The sequence below is a fragment of the Scyliorhinus canicula genome, chromosome 5 (assembly GCF_902713615.1).
Source record: "Scyliorhinus canicula chromosome 5, sScyCan1.1, whole genome shotgun sequence".
NCBI classification, from domain to species: Eukaryota; Metazoa; Chordata; class Chondrichthyes; order Carcharhiniformes; family Scyliorhinidae; genus Scyliorhinus; species Scyliorhinus canicula.
The window spans coordinates 66,032,714-66,058,799 of NC_052150.1; positions in this window are offsets into that span (position 1 = coordinate 66,032,714).

Below are 26,086 nucleotides of genomic sequence, written 5' to 3' on the forward strand. Positions count from 1 at the left end.
GAACCCAATCAATATGAAGAATAAAGTCACCATAATTATTGCTCTATCCTTTTTATATGCTTCTATTATTTGTTGATTCAAAACTTTTCCTACAGTGTGGCGACTCGTGATCGATAATGGTACTCCGTTAGCATCAATCGAATTTGAGGACTGCAACCGTTAAAATTACAGAATCTTCCACACAAGTAGACAGTTACTGAGTTGGTTTTGCCAGATGTAACACCAACTAACATACAGGAAGACACTTCTAATACCCCGATGAGCCAAGGTCTTGAACATCGTGTTCTGCCAAAATGAGACAGATGTCCCCTCAAGAGATTGTCTTACTCATGTATATTTGGCTCTGCAACATAACAATGTTAGTTATGACATAATGTGTTGGATCTGTGTTAAACTGTTTGATTGCATAAGAATGCCAAGGACACTAAAGGAGTAAAAGGGGAGAGGTGTTATGTATCAGTGTAACACCATTAACTGGTGTAATGTCACATGTTATGCACTGATATAATCGGAGCGTCTCGCAGGTTTTTGTGATATTCACCATTGCACCCTGTTTCAGCAGCATCTTGTACTATGTTAGTCCTTGCGGCCACAATAAGGAATAGGTTCCACACATCAATACTAGCCATTTTGGTGAAATGCTGGCTGTAGCTTTGGAATCAAAGTGCGCCAAGGTATCAACGGATGTCAAATTGTAAACAATCGGAAAACGGGCATGGGGAATTGCAATACACGATTGGCCTGGGCATGTTCATTGCATTGCATGTTTTATATGAACTGCTGTTTTACATGATTGCTGCACACAGCCAACCCAACAGGACAATTGGCTGCTGGGATCAGCAGTGAAAGTGATTCCATGGAGTTTAGACCGACAGTTCTCTCTACCACTTTCTCAAGGGCAATTCAATATGGGCAACAAATGCTGGTTTTCCAGTGATGTTCACATCCCATAAAAATGTTGTAAAACTTTGTCACCCGGTAACCAACCGTTGTCTTGCAGTGGTGAGACATATTGGATTGGATTGGATTTTGTTTATTGTCACGTGTACCAAGGTACTGTGAAAAGTATTTTTCTGCGAGCAGCTCAACAGATCATTAAGTACATGACAAGAAAAGGAAATAAAAGAAAATAAATAATAGGGCAACACAAGGTACACAATGTAACGACATAAACACCTGCATTGGGTGAAGCATACAGTGTTAATCAGGTCAGTCCATAAGTGGGTCATTTAGGAGTCTGGTAACAGTGGGGAAGAAGCTGTTTTTGAGTCAGTTTGTGCGTGTTCTCAGACTTTTGTATCTCCTGCCCAATGGAAGAAGTTGGAAGAGTGATTAAGTCGGGTGGGAGAGGTCATTGTCTATTCTGTCCGCTTTCCCCAGGCAGCAGGAGGTGTAGATGGAGTCAATGGATGGGAGGCAGGTTCGTGTGATGGACTGGGCTGTGTTCACGACTCTCTGAAGTTTCTTGCGGTTTTGGGCCGAGCAGTTGCTATACCAGGCTGTAATGCAGCCAGATAGGATGCCTTCTATGGTGCATCTGTAACGGTTGGTCAGAGTTAATGTGGACATGCCGAATTTCCTTTGTTTCCTGAGGATGTATAGCCGCTGTTGTGCTTTCTTGGTGGTAGCGTCGACGTGGGTGGACCAGGACAGATTTTTGGAGATGTGTAGCCCTAGGAATTTGAAACTGCTAACCATCTTCACCTCGGCCCCGTTGATGCTGACAGGGGTGTGGTCTGAAGTCAAAGACCAGCTCTTTAGTGTTGCTGGCATTGAGGGCTAGATTGTTGTTGCTGCACCACTCCACTAGGTTCTCAATCTCCTCCTATATTCTGACTCGTCGTTATTCGAGATCCGGCGCACTATGGTCGTATCATCAGCAAACTTGTAGATGGAGTTGGAACCAAATTTTGCCACACATTCAGATACAGATGGCATGGAGGTCTATTGCAGAATGAAGGAGTCATGACAATGGGCACTGACCTGTGTGATGTGCTGCAGCGTGGTATTTGAAGATGATTGCACAATAGTTGACATAATATATTTGCCCTGCATGCTATCGTAGGTCGACCGGTGAACCTGCGCAAACCCCCTTTCCAAGATAATGTCTCATGTATTTCAGAACTGTACATGAGCATTGCCTATGCATTTTTGAACACTGGGAGACCACTTAGTGCCTAAAAATGGGCACTACACAGATCAATTTCTCCACCAATGTATTGAAAAGAAACAGAAAAATAACTATAAAAAAATGAAAAAGCATTGCCACATTTTCTTTAATTGATAAATATATTACTGTAGGAAAGTAGTTTTATACAATAAACCTAAAACAATAAAGTGACTCAGTGCAGCTGAAATAACAGGGCAGTGTGACATTTTCTTTCCACAGAGTTTATGAAAAATTCCAAAAGACTTAGTACGATTCAAGAATTGGGTTCTTTTTTCTTGTCAGGCACTGAGGTAATTATAGGTTAAAGGACACCGTAGTTTTCAATTTGGAGTAATTTTGCTTAAGATTTGCAAGTCCTACAGGTGCCTTTAAGCAGGGATAAATATGCAGTGATGGGTGCAGCTGTGTAGTTTTTCACTACCAAAGGATGATTATGTTGTGTGCCTTGAGACATCAGCCATAATGTATTTCCAGTCTCTTTATTGCATTTTGAAATCATAAACAATGACTGTTTGCCTCTGAGCCATTCATTCAGCCAAAAAAGACATTATTTGCACAACAAAAATCAATAAAAATGTTACTAGGCCTGGCTGGATATTTTGCTTAACTGTGATATTTGTCTGTCACTGATGACATGCCATCTCTCGCAGGAGATTGGGGCCAAAACACAGCTATTGATCCAGTCATCTGTGATTGATACTGGCATTTGGAAAGAGCCCACTGCGGACAATCTTGATAGAAAATATTTGTACTTTTTGCCTGCAGCGGAGTTAAGATAACCTGAATGAAAAAAAAATATTTCTTTGTTAGATTGGTTTCTCCCTTTCATTATAGTTAAGTGTTCTGAACTAAAATTCATTATTGAAAAATTAAGTCAATTCCTGTTAGCCAAAGGCTTTGATAACAAATGAAACAATGTCCTTTTCATCACCAAAAAACTGCAGTTGGAAATATTTCATTTAAGCCACTCATAACTGTATTCCATAGAGACTGATATTGGGATCTCGTAATTCCCCCACAACCTCACACTGTGTCTCATTTCTCCACTTTCCTTATGACAGTTATTCCATTTACTTCCAAGGATTTAGTTCACTAGTAAGGAGAGAGTTTAGAGCAGCAGAAAGCTAATTTTGCCAGTGTTGACATTTGAAGAGTTTTGAAACTGAGATTGTAGCAATTTGAGTAAAGCTCGAGCAAGTGGTTTCCTTTTTGCCAAATCAATGCAATTGATTGTCCCTAAAAACATTTGGCGAAGAATGATAGTTTCCATTTTCCAGGCTCTGATCAGACCTTGCATCTTTCCTTCCCTTTTGCAGCGAAAGGCACCATTAAAAACACCCTGCAAACAGCCTAGTGTCAAACCAAGTCTTTTATTAATTAATCATCAGCATCATCTAAGTGCATTAATATTAATTGCTTTAAATTGGATTTCATTTAGCAGATGAAATAAATATGGATCGAAAATCATGGTAGTAAAGACTTGGGAGAGCTGATGAATCTGGTGAGTTTAGCAAAACCTGAAATAGAGCAGTTAAGTCAAGCTAACTCCCTTAGAAAGGGCATCTTTCAGTTAGAATTTCATAACCCTTTGATAATTTCCAGTTTCCGATTTCAGGAAGAGACAAATTAATATCATGCTTCTAAACCTAAACACTCCATGTGGACATTTTGTAACATGCTCCTTTTCTCAGCCAAGAAAGAAAGATTTGAACTCAACCATTACTCCTTCCCCCACCACCGTCCCCACCGTGGATACACTGCCGGGGAGCGGACCTTTACAACAGAAAACTATATCACACTGGTTCCCTTATAAATATGCTGGTCCACTATTTTAGCTGTTCAGTGCAGTCGCTTGGCTGAAGTGGCGAGCAGGAGCTTCATGAATTTATCAATGTCGAGACACTATTATATCAATGAAATTTCGATTCTGGCTTCATCTAGACCTGAGTGGTAAGGCTGCCATGGTTTTATACCAGGTGAAAGCAGGGTGGCAGCATTCGAAAGAATGTATTGTTCCTCCGAGGGAAGTGAAAACATAAATAAAGTCACCGTTTTCCTTTGTCTGGACTTTTCCATTTCCATCCGGTGCTCCCTGTGATTTATTGGCTTGTGATTGTACCTTTCTTTGGTGCCAGTCAGCCAGGGGCCTCTGACTTTTATTTTTAAAGCGCTCGGGTGTGCCTGGAAAAGTCAACATTTTCTGCCTGGTCATAATTACCCTTGAACTGAATGGCTCGCTAGACCATTTCTGAGGGCATTTAAGAGTCAACCACATTGCTGTGGGTCTAGAATCACAAGTAGGCCAGACCGGGTAAGGATGCAGAATTCCTTCACTAAAGAGCATAAGTGAACTAGATGGGTTTTTGCAACAGTTGATGATAGTTGTCATAGTCACCAGTACTAACGCCAGTTTAAATTCCATCTGCTGTTCTGATGGGATTTGAACCCTTGTTTCCAGGTCCTCGAGATTACTTGTCCAGTGGCATTATACCATGCCACCATCTCACCTTTGACCACCTGGATTTTACTTCCCATTCTTTACCGCACTTTCTTGTGCTTTCTGTCCATTTCAGGAAGACAGCTAATCAAAAACATAAAGATAAGGCCCACGGGTTAAAATGCCCCAGCCTCAAATTTGGACCACCATGTACGTTTTGCACCCCACCCCACCCAAACCCTGGAGGTTTAAATAAATCACAAATCACAAATTCCCATAAATGGCATAATTACCTGTAAATTCTCTCAGATTTTCTCTCCGGATATTGCAATAACACAGCTGATTTTTAACTCTGGTCATTTCCAGTACAAGGTCAGTGAAGTCTCTATCCAAAAACACAAGTTTTCAGAAGTTTCATGGGATTCACCCTTGCTCAGATCAATAACCACGTTTGTCATTTAGATTGCACTTCATTTTAAATGACAAGTTAGTCAATCACACAATTACTCATACCCAAGCTTCTTGGGATTTATAACAAGGAAAAGGGCTTAGTCCTTCCATTTTAAAAACAATGTTCTGATTTATTAGCCTTGAACCCAGTTGACACTTCACTAAATAACTGCGATACAGAGAATCAAGCTCAAGTTGTTGATTTAAGTCATTTACCTGGTGAGTTAATTATTATGCAGACTCTGATGGTTTCACGACCAAAATTCTCTTTACTAAATAAGTAATATTTAGGCTACTCATCATCTTAGTGCTCGAAGTAGTTTAAAAACTTAGTTTTATAATGCTCTTGTGAAGCATTTTAGGATACCTTGCTACCTTATAGATGCAAGTTGAAGTTAATACTATTGTTCATATTTTTCTTCCTTCGTTACATTTAACTTTACCTCACTTGATTGCTTCATGGGACGAATCTCCATAATCTTGCCCATAAAATCACCGCTGAACATCAATACAGTTCTCCAAATCCATTCTATAATATTAGTAGGCAGAGATGCACTAGGACTCTGCACAGTAGGACATTTATTAATGCGCAATAAATGTTGTCACTAATTGAAATATCATGCTGTCTGTACAGACCAAGTGATATTAGCACATGCTCATTAGTAACGATTACTGTTAAGATATAGGGCAGCATTAATCGGAGCAGCTACACTTACCGGAAGCATCTTTACCTCTGCTAGAGATTAAATAACTCCCAACTGAGCTGTAGAACAGGGGTGTCATTTGGAAATTTATTTCACCCAAGGGAATGCAGTTCTAATTGTTGTTAGTTGTTTGAAGTAAAGCTTTAATTGGCAATAATTAGTAGTGAACGATAAACTAACAGAAGTGCTAATAATGTCAATTTTGACAGGATAAAAGCCTTTCAGCTAATTCCATGCTGTTGCTACCAACATTATTTTCCTGGTTTTAAACCTAATCTCTGGCAGCAGAAGGCATGATCACCAGTCCTTTGTATTAGCCCGAAAACTTTATTAAGTAGAATGTCTGCAGAGAAACGAGCCATTCAGCCCAACAGGATTATGCTGACATAAATGGTCTACGAGAGTCTCCTCCCAGATTCTTCATCAAACCCTACTAGCATAATTTATTATTTAGTTTGCCTTCTGGAGGGCTAGCTGTCTTCATTAAAATATGTATTCAGTCAATTCCTGAATCCTATCATCTGAAATGATAAAGGAAGTCCTCTATTATAAAACTCAAATCGCAAAACATATCCCGATTGGCATTACTTAGGTGGTTTGCCTGTAGGATTAGCTGCGAGCACCAATATGTAAGGTGAAACAATAATAGAAAACGTTTGAAACAGAGCAGGTCATTCAGCATTTGTGGAGAAAACAGACCTGCAGAGACATTTTTGGGTTTTCTGTTTTGTTTCAGCATGACAGGATCAGTTACAGAGGATGTACTAGAAAGGCTAGCTGTATTTACATTTGATACATCACCAGGACCAGATTGGATGCCTCTAAGGATGCTGATTAGATAAGAGTGGAACTTGTGGAAGTACTTTCGATAATCTTTGAATATTCCTATATTGTGTCTGGTGCCAGAGGACTCAAAAATTACAAATGTTACACTTGCATCACTGCAGGAGTTCCTCAGGGTTGTGTCCTATGCCCAACCATCTTCAGCTGATTCATCAATGACCTTCCTTCCATCATAAGGTCAGAAGTCGGTTTATTTTGCTGATGATTGTACAATGTTCAGCACCATTTGCATCTCCTCAGATACTGAAGTAGTCCATGTCCAAATGCAGCAAGGACCACCGGACAACATAGATGTTTAGGTTGCTCAGTGGCAAGTAGCATTCACACCACACAAATACTAGGCATGGTGACCATCTCCAGCAAGAGAGAATCTAACCATCACCCCTTGGCACTCAATGGCTGAATCCATTTGGCACTCATTGCTGAATCCACCACAATCAACATCCTGGGAGTTACTGTTGACAAGCAACAAAACTGAACTAACCACAAAAATACTGTGGCGAAAAGAACAGGTCAGGGACTCAGAATCCTCCAGTGAGTAACTGGCCTCCTGACTCCCAAAGCCTGTCCACCATCTACTAGGGGGTTACCACTGACCAGAAACTGAAATGGACTGTAATAACTGTGGCTTTAAGATTGAGCAAACTTCTGAGGTGAGGAACTCACCTCCTGACACCCAAACACCTGTCCTCCATCGAGTGTGGTTCCAACAACACTCAAGAAACAATACATCGTACAGGACAAAGCAACCAATTTAATTGGCACCTCATTCACCAACTGATACATTAACTCCCTCCAGCACCATTGGTAATAATGTGTACAAGATGCATTGCTGCAACTCACAAAGGCTTCTTCGACAACATTTTGCAAACCCACTGTCTCTACCACAACCAAAGGAACAGGGGAAGCGGACACATGGAATCACTACCACTTGTAAGTTCCCCACCAGGTCATGCACCAACCTAGATTGGAACTATTTTTCAGTTCTTTTACTATTACCAGGTCAAATACTTGAAACTCCCTTCCTAACAGCACTGCAACGTACTTGTACACGATGGACTCTAGTGGTTCATGGACACTACTCACCACCATGCTCTCAATGGCAAATTAGGATGGGCATAAAGTGCTGGCCTTTCCAGCAATAATCACATTCCACGAAAGAATATGAAAACACAAATTCCTTGCTAATGGGAAAACCTTTAGCAATGATAATCCAGGACAACATCAATAGTCACCTGAAAAGGGTGGATAAATTAAGGAAAGCAAACTATAGTTATGTAAATTGATTGAGCGTTTTAACAAGTTTGCTGAGAAGGCTGATGAGGGTGATGGGGCTGCTGTCATGTATGTGGACTCCCAGAAGGCATTTCATAAAGTGGCAAAAATGTTAAGGCCCTGTAATAAGAGGGACGGTGGAAACATGGATGCAAAATGAACTAAAGAACAGGAAAGTCCAAAAAGTGGTGACTGGTTGTTTATTGTACTGGAGGAAGGTAGACATTGGAACTCCCTGGCATGGAGGTTACTATGACCACTGTTTTTCTTTACATATTGTTACGACACCATGGGCTAGAGCATGGTCAATCCCAGCCCCATTTGACCCAAAGTCACACCACAAGTGAATTAAACAATAATTCTTAGAAAAATACCCAAAGTGTTTGCGCTTGGTTGCCCAATAATTATAGTCACCAGGTTTGTAAATGTAAATACAACAACTGTTTATTTATAACAAGAACTATAATGAGAAAAACAGCAAATACAATTGGTTAACTATTATCTAATTCTTAATTCCCACTTTAATTTGCCCCCACCCTCTATGTACATGCACACACACACAAGCCAGGCAAACACATAGAGGAAGAAAGGGGTAAAAAAATTATAAATAAAAGGAAAAAAAAGCCTTTGTTTCAGATGGTTGTCTCCAGTACCTTATTCCTCTTCAAATTTTACTTTCAGTTTTTTATCATAGATTCATTCAGGTTTCTGCAGTTTCAAAAATATAGCACGCCCATCCTTTCTGGAGAGAGAGAGCGAGCTTGGCCTGCGTCATAGAGGCAAGGATCCACTGGCCCTTCACCCAGATGACCTGTCTCACGTGAGTGGTTCATGTCAGGCAAAATGTTCCTTGCTTCTCACTGACCACATGTCCCTTCTCTCACAGGATTTCCATTTGATAGGGCTGGCCATCTGGAGTCGTCCTCTCCCTGTCACCCAAGAGACCGACTCGGAAGAGTGCTCCGTGGAGACCACCGGCAATGTGTCACAGCTAACATTGCACCAGTGCAGAGACACACACCTCAGTGGGCGATATTAGTGGACAGGCTTCTGCAGCACAATCTGGTGGACATCACACTTGCTGATGCACATCAGGTAAAGGCAGGAACATCCAAGGGAGTTAATAGTCAGAGGTCTGCTCGATCCCAGGACTTCGCTGAGTCTCAGTCGGATGCCAAGTCTCTGGACAAGGTTATCCTCGGGTTGATGCAGATGCATCACGGCCAATAGATTGATGTGGGGATGTCAGAGACACTCCATCACGACATCAGCATCTTGAATGATGGTTCCCAAGGCATGCTTCAGGCTGTGATGACTATGGCTGAGAGCCTCAACATCATGTCCCAGTCACTGAGGGCTGTGTCCCAGAGGCAGGTGGACACTTCTGAGGCACTCCAGAGCAGGTCTCAGCTGCTGCGGGACATGTTCCAGACACAGATGGACATTGCTGAGGCACTCCAAAGCGTAGCCCAGCCACAGAAGAGCATCGCTGAGGGCATCAATACCATTGTGCGGACAAAGGGGAAGCGCCAGGCCTGGAGGAGCCAGATAATGCAGAGGCTTCTGGAGCTCAGTCCAACAGCCTCTCTGTCCCATGCAGCCTCCCAGGGCCCCACGGGCACCGTCAGGGAGGAGGAAATGCTGGAGGTCAACCCAGTGTCTGCCACCAGGGAGATGACGGCGGCCTCAGGTCCTTCTGAGTGCCTCCCTCCTGACATTGACGCATCTCACTGTGCAGAATAGGGTTGCACAGTGATACCTGTGCCACTGATAAGTAAGCTAGAGCCCTCCGGCACCATCCCTCTAGAGGACATCTGCCAAGGGCATAAAAGGCCAGAGGGTGAGAAAAACTGCAGACTATCTCCACCTCTGATGTGTATCTTGGGGACACACCGAGACATAGCACTGGACCACGAAAGATGAAGTGGAGTGAGGAGCATTGAGTGGGCATGGGGGCGGGGTGGAGGTCACAATCTTTAGCTAGGGGCAATGGAAGTATCCAATGTTCACTCTTATAATATTTTACACTTGACACTTGTGAAGCCTCTGTCATGTTAACCTTCACCGCAGACCTGTCTGCACTACCGACACTGTTGTCCTCCGCTCCAACCCTTCCCCTGGCATGGTATGTTAAGATCAAACTATGTGGACCCTGTTCAGAGGATGGGTGTGAGCGCGCTGTTAGCAGAAAGACAAGAGTCCGACTTTGGCATAAACTGAGGGAGACCAGAGTGAACCTCACAGCGCGTTATCATCTCTCTCCTACCTTGTATATTGGTTGCTGACAGTCCGGACACAGGCCCATCATCTTGGGGTAATGTTACGCAGACCTTGGGAGAGTGGAACACGGTAGTCGGGGCTGGAAGGGGTGAGGGGGAGAGGGGAATGGATGGGAGGAGAGGAATGGGAAGAAGAAGGGGAATGTGGGGAAAGAAGAGAAAGGGGAAGGGGGATGGGTATGATGGGGTGAGCTGACAGACAAAGCCTCGTCCTATGAAAAGTGGGCAAGGATGAGGGCATCCCTGGTCTTCCGGCTATGCCGGATCCTGGCCGCCGCCTGTCCTCCATCCTCCAGCTCATCCTGCGGCTCCTCCCCGGGCTCACCCACCGTCTCTTCTTGGTCCTCTCCTGTTCCTCAAAAAAGGCTGCATATCCCTCCTCCTCCTCATCCAGCACATCGCCTCCCTGTTATGCCAGGTTGTGGAGAGCATAGCAGACCACCACAAAGTACACCCCTCTGAGGGGTATACTGCAGGGCACCGCTAGAACAGTCCAGGCACGGACCCACATTTTCCACAGTCCGATGCACCATTCAATGACAGCGCGGGTGGCAACATGGGCCTTGTTATGTCGGTCTCTGCTTCGGATTCTGGCCTCCACACTGACCTCAGCAGGTACCCGTTATCCCCCAAGAGCCAACTCATCATTCTGGGGTAGTCTTCCAAAACGGCGGGGATCTCCCAGTGTCCCAGGATGTCGATGTCCTGCATGCTCCCTGGGAAGCATGCACACATGTGGTGGTCGCACACGAGTTTAACATTTAGGGAGTGGGACCCCTTCCTTTTGATGTCCGACACTCTCTGATGCCCTGGTGCGCGCAAGGTGACATGTATGCTATCAACTACCCCCTAGACCTGGGGCATCCCGGCGATGGTGGAAAGACCTGCTGCCCGGGCATCTTGGTGAGCTTGGGCCAGCTCAGAGTTGATATAGTGAGCTGCCCGGGCTCACAGATGACTTATGGGCCGTAGCTTGTGAAATGCTGCACAAGTTCCTGCTGAAGCCCTGAAAGGAACCGGGGGCAAAAATGTTCAGAGCTGTGGTGACTGTGAGTGGATGCCCTCTCCCTCCATGATGTGCCACATCCGGGAGGACATGGCACAGGTGTCGCACTGTCTCCTTGTTGAGACGGGGTGCTGTTTGCATTTACCAGCACAGTAACACAGTGGTTAGCACAGTTGCTTCACAGCTCTAGGGTCCCAGGTTCATATCCTGTCTTCAGTCACTGTGCGGAGTCTGAACGTTCTCCCTGTTTGTGCATGGGTTTCCTCCGGGTGCTCCGGTTTCCTCCCACAGTCCAAAGATGTGCAGGGGTAGGTGGATTGGCCATGCTAAATTGCCCTTAGTTTCCAAAAAGGTTAGGTGGGGTTACTGGGTTACGGAGATAGGGTAGAGGCGTGGGCTTGGGTGCTCTTTCCAAGAGGCGGTGCAGACTCAATGGGCCAAATGGCCTCCTTCTGCACTGTAAATTCTATGATTCGATTATCTCCTCGAAAGACCAATGACACCTGTACACCATGAGCCATTGGCAGCATCTCCTCTGGGTTCCTCCCTGGTCTGATGGGCGGCCAGGTCTTCAGGGCATGCGGCATCCCCATGTACATGAGGTGTTGCCTCCAGCCTGAATCAGCGCTGCCGCCTTCTCCGGCATTTGGACGCCTGGGCTCCCACCTGCAACACAATGGTATCCTCTGCCAGATCGACAACACCAGCCATTGTGGTCTCTATAAGAAATTGGAGAAGGAGAGAGAACGACGATCAGTTCGGGCTTCCACCTCGGAACCCTCAATTCCCCAAAGCCCCCCCCCACTTACATGTCCTGCCTTTTCTCAGAGGCCATCCACCGAACCAATTGTGGTGGAAAAGATGGCACTGCACATTCACCCCCAGCCACAACGTGAGCCCCATACCCCAGACCCCTGCCGGGAACATTCGGGAGACCTTGCTCAGGTGCTCTCATCTTATCCACACAGTAAGAAGTCTTACAACACCAGGTTAAAATCCAACATGTAATTATCCACACATTCACCCGATGGTCGCGAGGCTATCCCCAGTGCTGAAGCCCAGCTCTTGAGTGTTTGATTTTTGGCTGCTGCCTCTGTGGTGCTGACGCTGCTGGAGTTCAGGCAAATTGTTCAGGTTTCAAGTTTGTTTGAAATGTGATGCAATAATCATTGTCTGAAACATGGCACGTGTACCCATGTGAATCCACTTGAGAATATTTTGTTTGTTAAATGGTCAAGTGTAACAAAGATTTTAAAATCAACTGCCTATCATTCCAAATATCAAACTAACCATTAAACAACAAGTTCCATATTGATACTAATACAAAGCTAGATAAGCTCATTTTCACAAAAAAAACTAAACACATGGTATCAGCCCGCACAGGTTCCTCAACAGAAACAGTGGATAAGCCTGAGAATGTATTATCATATCCAGAGATTTGTCACAAAAATGATCTGTCCATCAATGTGTTGCTTGTTCCACATATCAGTCCCATTCTCCGGCCAGGAGCCACATCTGTGCAGGCCCTCCCACAAGGCCCAATCTCACTGGAATCAAATCCTAACATCCACATATTCCACTGGCGCTCAAGGTGCAGTTGAACATCCTTGACTTCCAACGTCTTTAACCCATGATGACGTGCCAGTTACATACAGCACTCACCACACCAGCAACAAAAACATCAGCAATCTGCGAAAGCATTTCTTCAAAGGCATCATCAGGTGCCCATTTGGATCAATGTTATTCGCCAGGTCCCGCAGCACCTTCTGGCTTAATACTTCCCCTTAAGCCTGGTTTCCAGGAGCCAGGTATCTTGCAAAACATTGTCCTTCTTTCCGGCGACAGAAATGGAAGGAAACAGCAACAGCAGCCTCCAGGCACCAGCAGCCACCAGCAGGAGAAAGCAGCAAACACAACCTACAGCTGTGAAGTGCTCTCACAACTAACAAGGCCAATGCTTTATTAGCAACAGCATGCAGTTGTGAAGCTGGAGGCTGCTTATTGTCAGAGGGAGTTAAAGTGACCTTCAGCATATAACCGAGAACAGGGCTCTGTCCTGGAAGTTTTTGGTAGGACAGACAGGCAGCAGCTGTAGTTCCCACTGTTATGGGTATCCACAATATGTAAAGATGGCTTGAAGACTTCACTGACGAAAAAAACCCTCAAGTCCCCCCTCCCTGACCTCTGATCCCCTCAGCAGCCATTGAGCCAGTTTCACGTTTTGTAAAAAGGAATACTGAAAGATGTGCATGTGATTTCTCGCTGGAGACCCAGTTAATTCCCAGGAGGCTGTTGCAATCGACTTCAATCTCGCTGATGCAATGGAAAATGGTGCTAATTGGGGTTAATGATATGCCCACCATATTTGAGCGAGATCCGGAACTTGTCATTGGGGGTGCGCCGGTTAAATGGCAAACTGATTTGCACCTGGTTCAGATCTCGATTTTGCCGTTTCCTGCTATCTAACCGGTGTGCCCAGATACGTACCGGGTGCAACGTGATGGTTGAATCACTCCCGTTTCCTTTTACAGCAACCATTCCTCTATACACTTTTACTCTTGTATATGTCACGCTTCCTTTTTAAAAATATTTAGAGTACCCAATTATTTTTATTTCCAATTAAAAGGCAATCCACTTACCCTGCACATCTTTGGGTTGTGGAGGTGAAACCCACACAGACACAGGGAGAATGTGTGCAAACTCCACACGGGCTGTGACCCGGGGCCAGGATCGAACCTGGGTCCTCAGCTACGCAGGCAGCAGTGCTAACCACTGTACCACCATGCTGCCCCATCATTCTTCCTTTTGCCTATTGTTCTCCCTCTCACTTAACTGATGGTAACATGTGTAAAGCTGTATAAAGTCACAACGAATGTCATTCCAGGCATATGTATGCTCATGTCTTAGCAGATGAAATGACACATGAACATTATGCACAAACATGTGCAATTATAGACAAAATATGGGTGTAGAGTCTCCATTTGAGACACTAAGTGCCGATGCTGGGACTGAATGGCGGCTGTTCCACGGTCCCGATAGTGGAGCGAATCCCGGAGCAATTTAGAGCATGTTAATGGGCCAGCACTCACACCACGTGGAACTAGTGCAATTCCAACTGATGCCGGTGTCAGATTTGCTGCGGTCAGGATTGGCACTGAAGAGCCTGACATATAAGCGCACCATTCCCCACACACTCTCATTCCAGCCGAAAAGATGGTAGCACAGAAAGGGGCCCCGAGATTCGCGGATGCAGAGCTCACAATACTGCTGGATGCCATGAAGGAGAGGCAGGACACCCTGTTCCCCGGGATGGAAAGGAGACTGCCACGCACCGAGTCAGGTGCAGGCGGCAGATGCAGTCAACACCGCGGGCCCCACTGCAAGGACTTGACACGACCTCGCCAGTGCAGTCTGGTTAGTTACCATCTCTGTCCCCCTGGCACCATACATCCCAATCCTACAGCCCTCACTGCCAAACCCCCAGAACCCATGCAGCCCCCACCAGGCGGACCGGTAGGCAGTGCTAGGTTAGGATGGGCAGCCCCCCAGGCCAGACATAGTGAGTCACCACCTCTGCGCCACTGCACCACCCCTGGCCCACACACACCCACCCCACACCCATCACCACATTATCATATGGATGATAATGGAATAGTGTAGATGGGCTTTAGATCGGTTTCACAGGTACGGTGCAACATCGAGGACCGAAGGGCCTGTACTGCGCTGTAATGTTCTAATCACCCCCCACCACCCCACCCACTGGCAACCCCTCGCACTCCAACTTGCACCACACGGCACTACCCGTACCGCCCGCCATGGCCCCATGTGCTCCCCGAGCCCAAGTGTCTCACACTGTGCATTATCTGTCCCCTCAGGAGAAGGCGGCCCACAACCGCCGGTAGAGAGTAAAGGTCGGCCGGAACTGCGGCTCCTCAGGTCGCAGAGCAGAGGCCGTTGAACCTGGTCAGCGGGGTGGGATAATGGGCAGTCATAGAGACGGAGGCCGGCATGGGGCAACCAAGTCAGCCCGAATGCATTGTAATGTCATTATTGCATGTGAGTCATCCTCCCCCCCCCCCTCCCCCTCCCCAGACCACACCTAACTGTGATCTCACCATACACCTTGTATTGTATCTTGCAGGGTCACGATTAGACGATGCAAACCAGCAGGTGTCGCCTGCTCCCAAACACAGCTCTGCGACATCCCAGAGCACATGTCCGGGAGCAACACCAAATTCTCATCACTGCTGTCACCGGCACCCTCCACAATCCCAGCAACACTCGTCTCAATTGAGCATTTTAGTGAAGAGGCTCCTGGGCACTATCTGGTGTGCACCACACACATGTAGCAGTACATCAAGTGGAGGAAGAACATTCAGCGGTTGGCCCAACCCCAGTGACTAGGTGGCATCCAGACAGGTCCAGAGCTCCAGACGGTCCCATCAATGTTGTAGGTGCAGGTGCAGAGCCGGGGACTACATGAGGGGGTGTCAGCAACCAGTACCTAAAGGTGCAGTGCAGTTGGAGGAGTCCAACCGTCCACAGGGGGAGGAGGCAATGCCGACAATGCATGCTACCTAGGCCAACACCACATGGGTGGCGTCCACAGTGGAGGCCTTGGGTATAACGGTATCGGCCATGGGTCAGGATGTTCAAGGCCTGAGGAACACAGCGTGGGTGGTGGCTGAGAGGCACAGGAGAAGGCAGTCATGTCACAGATGCCATGTACCAGGGCCACATGGACATTGCTGCGGCACTCCAGATCCACGCCGCCCGATCACAATTCGCGATTCAGGCATCGCTGGACAGAGTATTCTACCCCGTATGATGTCTGCTCAGAGTTCTGTCTACGATTTTGGTTACATGTTATGGGAAGAATTTAGTGTCACAGAATGTTTGCAAGGGTTTTCATGATAGAAGATAATTCCCTCATAGGGGAGGGTTTTCTTCTGTGACATTGCCAAATGTTTATGAACTAGCGTGCAACTCTGTGAAATCCTCTTTTGCCGTAAAATAAAGTTCACCATCAATTATCCTTGATTTCAGAGATTTCTTACAGCCCTAACTGTAATTTTTTTTAAAAGGATAATTTATATTTATTGTTATACGTTTGCATATACTAAACTGCTTACTCCCCAATGCAAACTCCTCAATAGTTAGCAGTCCGCTGACATGCTGACTTTTGTAATTGCTACAGCATGAGTATTCCACATGATAGGACTTGCTCAATCTCCATAGGTGCAACATTGTACAGTCAGGGAAGAGCTTCATTACTGGTCAGACTTAAAAACTTCCAAATGTTGTAATGGTGTTCACCATCAATTATCCTAGATTAAGGCCATAAGACATCGGAGCAGAATTAGGCCACTCATTAGTCTGCTCCGCCATTCAATCATGGCTGATATTTTTCTCATCCCCATTCTCCTGTCTTCTCCCCATAACCCCTGATCCCCTTATTAATCTAGAACCTATCTATCTCGGTCTCAAAGACGCTCAGTGAATTGGCCTCCACAGCCGTCTGCGGCAAAGAGTTCCACAGATTCACCACGCTCTGATTGAATAAATTCCTCCTCATCTCTGTTTTAAAGGATCGTCCCTTTAGTCTGAGATTGTGTCCTCTGCTTCTAGTTTTTCCTACAAGTGGAAACATCCTCTCCACATCCACTCTATCCAGGCCTCGCAGTATCCCGTAAGTTTCAATAAGATCCCCCCTCATCCTTCTAAACTCCAACAAGTACACACCCAGAGTCTTCAACTGTTCCTCACATGACAGAGATTTCTTCCAGCCCCAACTGTATTCCAAAAGAAATGGATAATTTATATTTATTATTGCACGATTGCACATACTAAATTGCTATTTTGGGATGATTAGTGCGTATTTTACACTCTATTTTGTATTACTATGAAAGTACATGATGGCTGAATCATTATTTTCTCCTAAGTGTTTCCAGGTTTGTGTTGAAGATGGTGGATTTGACTTTCCAGTTGTTTGGCATAAAATTTCATAATAGCCTTTCTTTTTGCAGATATTATTTCATAAAAAGTGTCTTATTTGTTTTTTGCATCATGAGCCTCTTTAGAGGTTTGCTTCTCTCCTTGATGACATTTGTTTTATACTTTGTGACTTAACACATGTATGCTCTTCCTTATTGATTGAATAAATGGGCGTTATCTTTCTTTGATAGCTGATATTAGGATACCTAACAACATGCAAACAATAAAATGCGCTAGCAGCCAAGAGATTCAGGTTGCAACCAGAAGTTCTTTTTGACTCGTGGTTTCCATTGTGATCTGTTTTAGATAGGAACTTAGGACTTAGGAATAGGCCATTCAGCCCCTCAAGTCTGCTCCACCATTCAATCAGATCATGGCTGATCTGATTGTGGTCACAACTCTAATTTTCTGTCTGCCCCTCCATAACATTTGACTCCCTTGACTGTCAACAATCTAACTCATCCTTGACTAAGTTTGGGCAGCACGGTAGCACAAGTGGCTAGCACTGTGGCTTCACAGCGCCAGGGTACCAGCTTTGATTCCTCGCTGGGTCACTGTCTGTGCGGAGTCTGACGTTCTCCCCATGTCTGCGTGGCTTTCCTCCGGGTGCTCCGGTTTCCTCCCACAGCCCAAAGACATGCAGGATAGGTGGATTGGTACATGATAAATTGCCCTTAGTGATCAAAAAGGTTGGAAGGGGTTATTAGCTTGTGGGGATAGGGTGGAAGTGAGGGCTTGGGTGGGTTGGTGCAGACTCGATGGACTGAATGGCCTCCTTCTGCACTGTATGTTCTATGTTCTAAGTTCAATGACCCAGCCTCCCCTGTTTTCTGGGGAGTAGAATTCCACCGGCTAAACAATCTTTTGGGAGAAAAAAATTCTCCTTATTTCTGCTTTAAAAGGGAAACTCCTTGGGCTGCATTCTCCAGTCCTCGAGCTGTATGTTTCTCGCTGGCGCGCCATTCGCTGGTGAAGGGATTTTCTACTCCCACCACTTGTCAATGGAATTTTCCATTGAAACCACCCTACACTGCCAGGAAACCTGTGGACGGGGGTGCGTTTCCGCCGGGAAAAGAGAATCCCAATGGCTGGGGAATTTTGGGGCCTTATTTTTAAACTGTGTCCCCGAGTTCTAATCTAATCTACATGAGGAAACATCCTTCCAGTATCTATCAAATCCCCTTAGGATTTTACTTGCTTCAGTAAGATCACCTCTCATTCTTTTTAAAAATAAATTTAGAGTACCCAATTCATTTTTTACAATTAATGGGCAATTTAGCATGTTCAATCCACCCACCTTGCACATCTTTGGGCTGTGGGGGTGAAACCCACAGGGAGAATGTACAAACTCCACACGGACAGTGACCCAGAGCCGGGTTCGAACCTGGGACCTCGGTACAATGAGATTACAGTGCTACCACTACGCCACCGTGTTGCCCTACCTCTCATTCTTAAGAAGAGAGCGCTTCAATAAGATTACCTCTGTGCACACCAACATTTGTGATTCATCTACCAGGACACCAGATCCTTCTGTAGCACCACATTCTGCAATATCTCTCCATTTAAATAGTAGACTTCTTTTCTATTCATCATGCTAAAGTAGACAAGTTCACATTTTCCCACATTAAACTCCATCTGCCAGATTTTTTCCCATTCACTTACTTATCTATATCCTTTTGTAGATTCTTCACCTCCTCTTAATAATTTACATTCTTACCCATCTTTGTATCATCAGCAAATTTAGCTACCATGTATTTAATCTCTTCATCCAAGTCATTGATATAAATTGTAAATAGCTGAAGCCCCAGTACTAACCCCTGCGACAGTCCATTAATTATTGTTGATAATTACCCATTCATCCCAACTCTCCACTTCCTGTCAGCTAACTAATGGTTTATTGATGCTACTATGTTACCCCCTGAAAATTGTGCTCTTAACTTGTAACCTTTGAAATGGCACAATACAAATGATTTTTGGAAATCCAAGTACACCACATCTACAATTTCCCTTTATCCATCTTTCTTGTTACTTCCTCAAATAACTCTCAGAAATTAAACATAATTTCCCTTTGATAAACCATGTTGACTCCAATTGATTCTGTTATGAATTTCTAAGTTTCCGTCTATATCAGCCTTAAGAATGGATTCTAGCAATTTCCTGATGACAGATGTTAAACTAACTGGCCTATAATTTCCTGCATTTTGCTTCACACCTTTCTTGACTAACAGTGTTACATTTGCTATTTTGCAATTCTATGGAACCCTTCCAGGATCTAAGGATGTTGGGAAGTTATAATTGATGCCTTTTCTGTCTTTGTGTCCGCTTCATTCAGGACTATAGGGGATGTACACCATTAGGTTCTGGGGACTTGTCAGCCTTTTGGTTGAATCATTTCACTGGTACCCTTTTCCTGGCGATGATGATTCTTTTAAGTTCCTCCTCCCTTTCACCCTTTGATTTTCAAGTATCTTTGAAATGTTTTCTCAGTCTTCTATACGGAAGACAGACACAAAATATCTGATCAGTGCTTTCACCACTCCTTTGTTTTCCATTAATTCCCCAGACTCACTATCTGGAGGCCCAACATTCACTTTAATTATAATTTTCTGTATTAAATGCCTATAAAAGTCCTATTATCTGTTTTTATATTTCTACCTAGCTTTCTCTCAATTCTCCTTCATTCTTTACTTGTTCTAAATCTGCCCAATCTTCTGACTTGCAATTTATGCTTGTAGAATTGTACAGTGTTCCTTTCAATTTGATACTATACTTAACTACCTTATTTAGCTATGAATGATGCATCCTTCTCAAAGAGTCTTTCATTCTCACTGGTATAAATCTTTGCTGAGAATTATTTAATATCTACTTAAATGTCAGCCACTGCATTTCTGATGTCTTACCTTATAACTTAGTTTTCCAGTTCACTTCAACCAACTGTCTTCATAACTTTATAATTACCTTTATTGAGATTTTAAATACTAGCCTTAGACCTACACGCCTTGACTTCAAACTAGCCATCAAATTCTATCATGTTATGATCACTATTACCTAGAGACTCCTTTACTATGAGGTTATTACTTAATCCTGTCTCATTGCACATTGCCAGTCTAGAATAACCTATTTCCTAGTTGGCACCAGAAAGCACTGCTGTAAGAAGTTGACCCGAAAACAGTGCTTGAACTCATTTTCTGGGTTATTTTTGCCAAACTGATTCATCCAATCTATATGTAGATTAATATCACCCATTATTATTGTTGTACCTTTCTTACATACCCCATTTATTTATTCATATATACCCTATCCTAAAGTGTAACTACTGTCCAAGGGCCTATGAACTTCTCCCAATGTGGCATCTTACCTTCCCTTCTTACCTGTTCCCAAACTGAGTTTACATTTTGCTATTTTGAGCAAAGGTAATCTTTCACTACTGTACCAATGCCATCCTTAATTAACAGAGCTACTCCACCACTTTTTCCACATTGCTGTCTTTCCAAAATGTCAAAAGCTGTTCAATATTCAGGTTTCAGCCTTGGTCACCTTGCAAATATGTCTCTGTATCGGCTATCAGGTCATATATACTTATTCCTATCTGCGTTGACAGTTCATTAATTTTGTTACAAATGTTGCATGGATTCACATGCAGAGTCTTTAACTCTCTTTTTAACAGGTTTGAAACCTCTGGCCTTAACTGCTGGTGCACTCCTATGTGCGTAAACTCTGTCCCTATCTGCCATACTCTGGTTATCATCAGTCAAATTGCTACCCTGCTCTTTTCATTTCCTTTTAATTTACCACATTTCACCTCACATTATCCCTTCCCTGCACTCTTTAGTTTAAAGCCATATCCATTGCCCGAGTTAAACAACCCACCAGAACACTGGTCCCAGTACTGGTGTCAGTGCCCCATGAATCAAAACCCATTTCTCCCACACCAATCTTTGAAAAATTAGGAAAAATATGGGCAAAATATTCATGTAATGCGAAAAGAAAATTATAGATTCATCTGAATGAAACACAGTATTTTGAATGATTTTTTTGTACTCAAAAGTTTGACATGCAGCTTGACAAGAAAATAACATGAAGATATTTCAATCGAGGTTATTGCATATCAGCAGACAACGAGTATCTTGCTGACAGAGGAAACTTATGTTTTTGTGCAATTAATTCATAAAGGCAGTGCCATTTCTATGAGGACTGAAAGCACTTCTGCTCCCTCTGCAACAGCTCCTTGACTAAAACAAACAGCTCTGGCATGTTAATCTTCAAATGTGAGTTTGAAATTGTTTCACCAATGCATCTTTTAGACAAGCAGGTTCCATTTCCCACTAGCAATAGCAAAGACAATGAAAAAGAAGAGAAATGATTAGATTCTCCCTCCCCTCATATCATCAACTGTGTTTAATATTTACTTGCACTTTTTATCCTGCTTTTACATCCTTTCTTCTGGTTAGTCACCAAATCAAGGCCATTGTGAATAACGTAATGTAGACACTGGAAGAACTAAAGTCCTTAGGGAGGCTGGTTTATTTTCTTTTGATTTTCATCTTGCAATTAACAGTTTTCCATATCAAACAAGACTGCTTCTCCCTATTTCACAGTGACCAGTTCAGTTTCTAGAGTGACCCATTATTTTGAAGGTGCATTCTATAAACAATCTTTTGTTTATTTGTAATCTTGAAAGCACAGTACGAATAAGAAATAATTCAACAGAGAAGTGATAGATGATATACATTATTAAAATTTAATAAGCTGTTCCCAGGACTGAGTTAACAATAGACACACATTTGTCACATGCAGGCATAGCGGATATCGGACATGTAAAAATGCTGCTTACAATACGTAAAAGGTTAAAATAGTTTTTTTTTTAAGCTCACACAGCCTAAATGATATTTTAACCTTTGATATTTGTGGGATGGAAGATCAATAGCATTTTTAAATAAAACACATAATCTTATGCTATGTGAAAGAAAAAGAAGATTTTGTATTTGGTCTCAAAAAGCTTAATATGAAAGTCATTCTTTTCATGCTAAAGTACAACAATAGAAATCTCTTTTACCTAGCAATATGAAAACCAGTAGATAGCTGCAAAAGATTAAGAAAAAAAACAATGCAAGGATAATGCTTGAAATGGTAATAGCTGAGCACACAGATCTTTGAAAGCTTTTCATTTATTAAAAACATGTTTTAAACTTTTTAAGACTGGCTTTTTTTTTGCTTTTTGAAAATGTTAACTTACACAGAAGCTAACAATATAGAAAGGGACAAAGATAAAGTAAAACCGGCATCAACAACATATGGTACACAGCAGAATAGCTATATTGCACCAGTAGTAATGATAGAAATGAGTTTCTAATATTTTAGACTTTTATTGGAGACAATATTAGGTTTATATCAAATTCCTCATTTAAGAGAGTCATTTAAGAGAGTCAAGAGATGACTTGAAATGATCTGAAATGTTAACTCACGAGCTGAAACTCGAATTGAAAAAGAAAATGGCTTTGTGCTGCGTAGGGGTGACAGGAACATCTAAAAAGCCGAACTCAAATCCACCCATTCCCAGCTCTAAAGTCAGAGATTGGTCAGAGATTGGTCAAGCAGGCAGCCATCTCCAAGGAGGTGGGTTACAACATTAAATATGACAGTGAAGTTGCTTCGTTGAGTGTGGATTTGGTGGATTCAGCAGTATGACAACCTTCGTACCCAGCTCCTGGATTCAGATAAAAGCAAATTACTGTAGAAGCTGGAATCTGAAACCAAAGAGAAAATGCTGGAAAAACTCAGCAGGTCTGGCAGCATCTGTAGGGAGATAAAAGAGCTGATGTTTCGAGTTCAGATGACCCTTTGTCAAAACTGGATTCAGATGCCTATCTGGGAGTCACCTCTGTCTCCGCCCACCAACCACCCCCCCCCCCCCCCCCCCCCCCCCCCCTCCCCCACCGCACTCCCAATCAACCTTCACTCGAGGGCTCCCATTTCACCAGGAGGTATCTGAATTATCCACAATGAGCTCCCTTTGAGTGACTCCCTTCCACACCTCAATCCACCACAACTCCTTCCCCTGTGCCAACGTAACTGCTGCTGTGGCCTTCACCAATTTGGCTCACCAGCTTACGGAAATCCCCAAAAATGCAGGCTCAGCAGTCTCTGGAGAATCCCATATAGGCACCTCCAAGACAAGGTCAGAAACCACAAGTACCTCAGCCGTTAGTAGATAAAATAGAGTAGGTGACCTTCACCTTCACCTCAGCAACAAGGGGAGTACCATGCAAAGGTGGCCATGAATGCCAGGAACTGGTTGCACGTTTTAAAGGTTTAACAGCATTTATTTGAGAACAGATTGCAAAGTTTTCCTTCCAGAATGCTTGTCCAGTGGATTATTGTCATCAGAAGGGATCATTTTAATGCCACATTGCATTTACTACAACCATTTTAGTAATAACGCATTGCAGCTCAACATACAGGACAACAAGATCAACAGCCCTGTTGAACAATAAAACACTTTCAGGCCAATCAGGATGATGACCTTGCAAAAAACTAGGGAGAGGAGAATCTCCTAAATTTGAGTGAGAGCATGCATCAGTCAAAGACAAAAGTTAGCAGCCTTCCTGTGATGCAAACACTGCGAAGCTTCAGTTGATACAGTTTTCCTCAGCGAACCCCATTACTTTGAGAACTCTTACGTCCCATTCTCCTGTGGCTTACCATGATGAGATGAAAACATACAGGTCCACCTGAGTGCAACACCATGTCCAGTGCTTTCTCATTTAAAACTCACTAGTATTCAGACTAGAAGCACACAAGTCATACACAAAATGACATCAGCCATGCAGTAGTCTATGTGGACCGTTGCTCCCACAAAATGTTTTCCCTTGTGGAGGTAGACTGCTCGCTAGTGCCTGGCCGGGACTGCGATGCCTATGGTGGTCAGCCTCATGAGGAAGGTGCTGGGAGGCAGCTCCAGTAGCTGCTGCTCTCGAACCACTGCAGGGGCAGGTTTTCTCACAGGGCCTGATTCTGCAGATGTAGCACCCGTCAGAGGGACCATGGTAGTGGATGGTGGTGATGATACCCTATGATAGTCAGCCCCCTCATCACCATCTGTCATCAGTTCAGACCTTCCAAGGTTCCTTTGATTACTAGAGGGAACCACCAGTTGGAGAGAAACCAGCATTCAATGCCCCGGAATTGATGGCTTGCCAGGGCATTCCAGAGGGCATTTCAGAGTCAACTATATTGCTGTGAGTCTCGAGTCACATGTTGGTCTGACCAGGTAAGGGCGCAGATTTCCTTCCCTAAAGACATTAGTGAACCTGACGGGCTTTTACAACAATCGACAATGGTCTCATTGGACTTTTAATACCAGCGGCATGGTGGCACAGTGGCTAACACTGCTGTCTCACAGTGGCAGGGACCTGGGTTCAATTACAGCCTTGGGTGACTGTGTTGAGTTTGCGCTTTCCCCCGTGTCTGCATGGGTTTCCACCGGGTGTTTAGGTTTCCCCCCACCGGCCAAAGATGTTCATATTAGCTTGACTGTCCATGTTAAATTGCCCCTTAGGGTTCAAAGGAGTGTGGGTTAGGAGGTGCTTAGGGATAGGGCTGGCGAGTGGACCTAGGTCGGGTGCTTTTACAGAGGGTTGATGCAGGCCGTTGTGCCAAATGGCTTCTTTCTGCGCTATAGGAATTCTATGCTTCTATATTTTTATTGAATTAAAATTTCACCATCTGCCTGATTTGAACCCGGGTCCACAGAGCATTACCCTGGGTCTCTGGACCTCTACATCACTGACAATATCACTGTGCCACTACCTTCCCTAATTCTGCCACCTGGGTACACAAAACATGCTGGTTCTCCAAAGAGCTGCCTGTTTCATGTCTCCCTAGGTGGTGTATCTCTGTCCTGTTGAGTGTGTCAGCATCTGCTTTGAGGGAAATGTCCACAGCTGACCCAACCCCTTGACCCCTTCAGCTTTTAATTGTGGTTTGAAAAAAAATTACCCTCAATCACGAATAGTAATTAAAATGAAGAGCAAATAAGATGGGATTAAGAAAGAGATGCTAAAAGGAGATAAATCATTTAATATGTTTATTTATTTTTAATCTTTCAAAAATCTGCAACAATAATTAAAACTATAAGGAATGAAAATCTATACTTACAAAAGTCAATATCAGTGCCAGAACTGCTGTTAGCAATAATTAAGACTGAACACACTATTAAACAGGATTATTACGCTAGAATGGACAAAGCTTAAATGTTTATCCAGGAATGGCGGGACTGTCATATGAGGAGAGATTGACTAGGTTGGGATTGTTCCCGCTGGAGGTCAGAATAATAAGAGGGATCTCATAGAGACTTATAAAATTCTAAAAGGACTAGACAGAGTAGATGCAGGGAGGATGTTACCAATGATGGGTGTGTCCAGAACCAGGGGTTCACAGCCTGAGGATTCAGGGTAAACCATGTCGAACAGAGATAAGGAAACACTCCTTCACACAAAGAATGACGAGCCTGTGGAATTCATTACCACAGGGAGCAGTTGATGCTAAAATTGTAAATATATTCAAGAGGTGGCTGGATATAGCACTTGGGAGGAATGGGATCAAAGGTTATGGGGAGAAAGCAGGATTCGACTATTGAGTTGGATGATCAGCCATGATCGTGATGAATGGCGGAGCAGGCTCAATGGGCCAAAAGGCCTCCTCCTGCTCCCATCTTCTATGTACCTATGTATGTATAATATGCAAGAAAGCCATTACATAATGTGTTTCAATGTCAAGTCTCTGTGATGAGGTACTGAAAGTTTTGGTGGAACAGTGCAACTCCAACAGTAACTTCCTGATTTCAGTGCTTAACTGCGCAAGGGCAGTTACCAGATGTTACTCCCAATGTATTCTTTATTGACAATGATTACTGATAGTCTCCCTGCT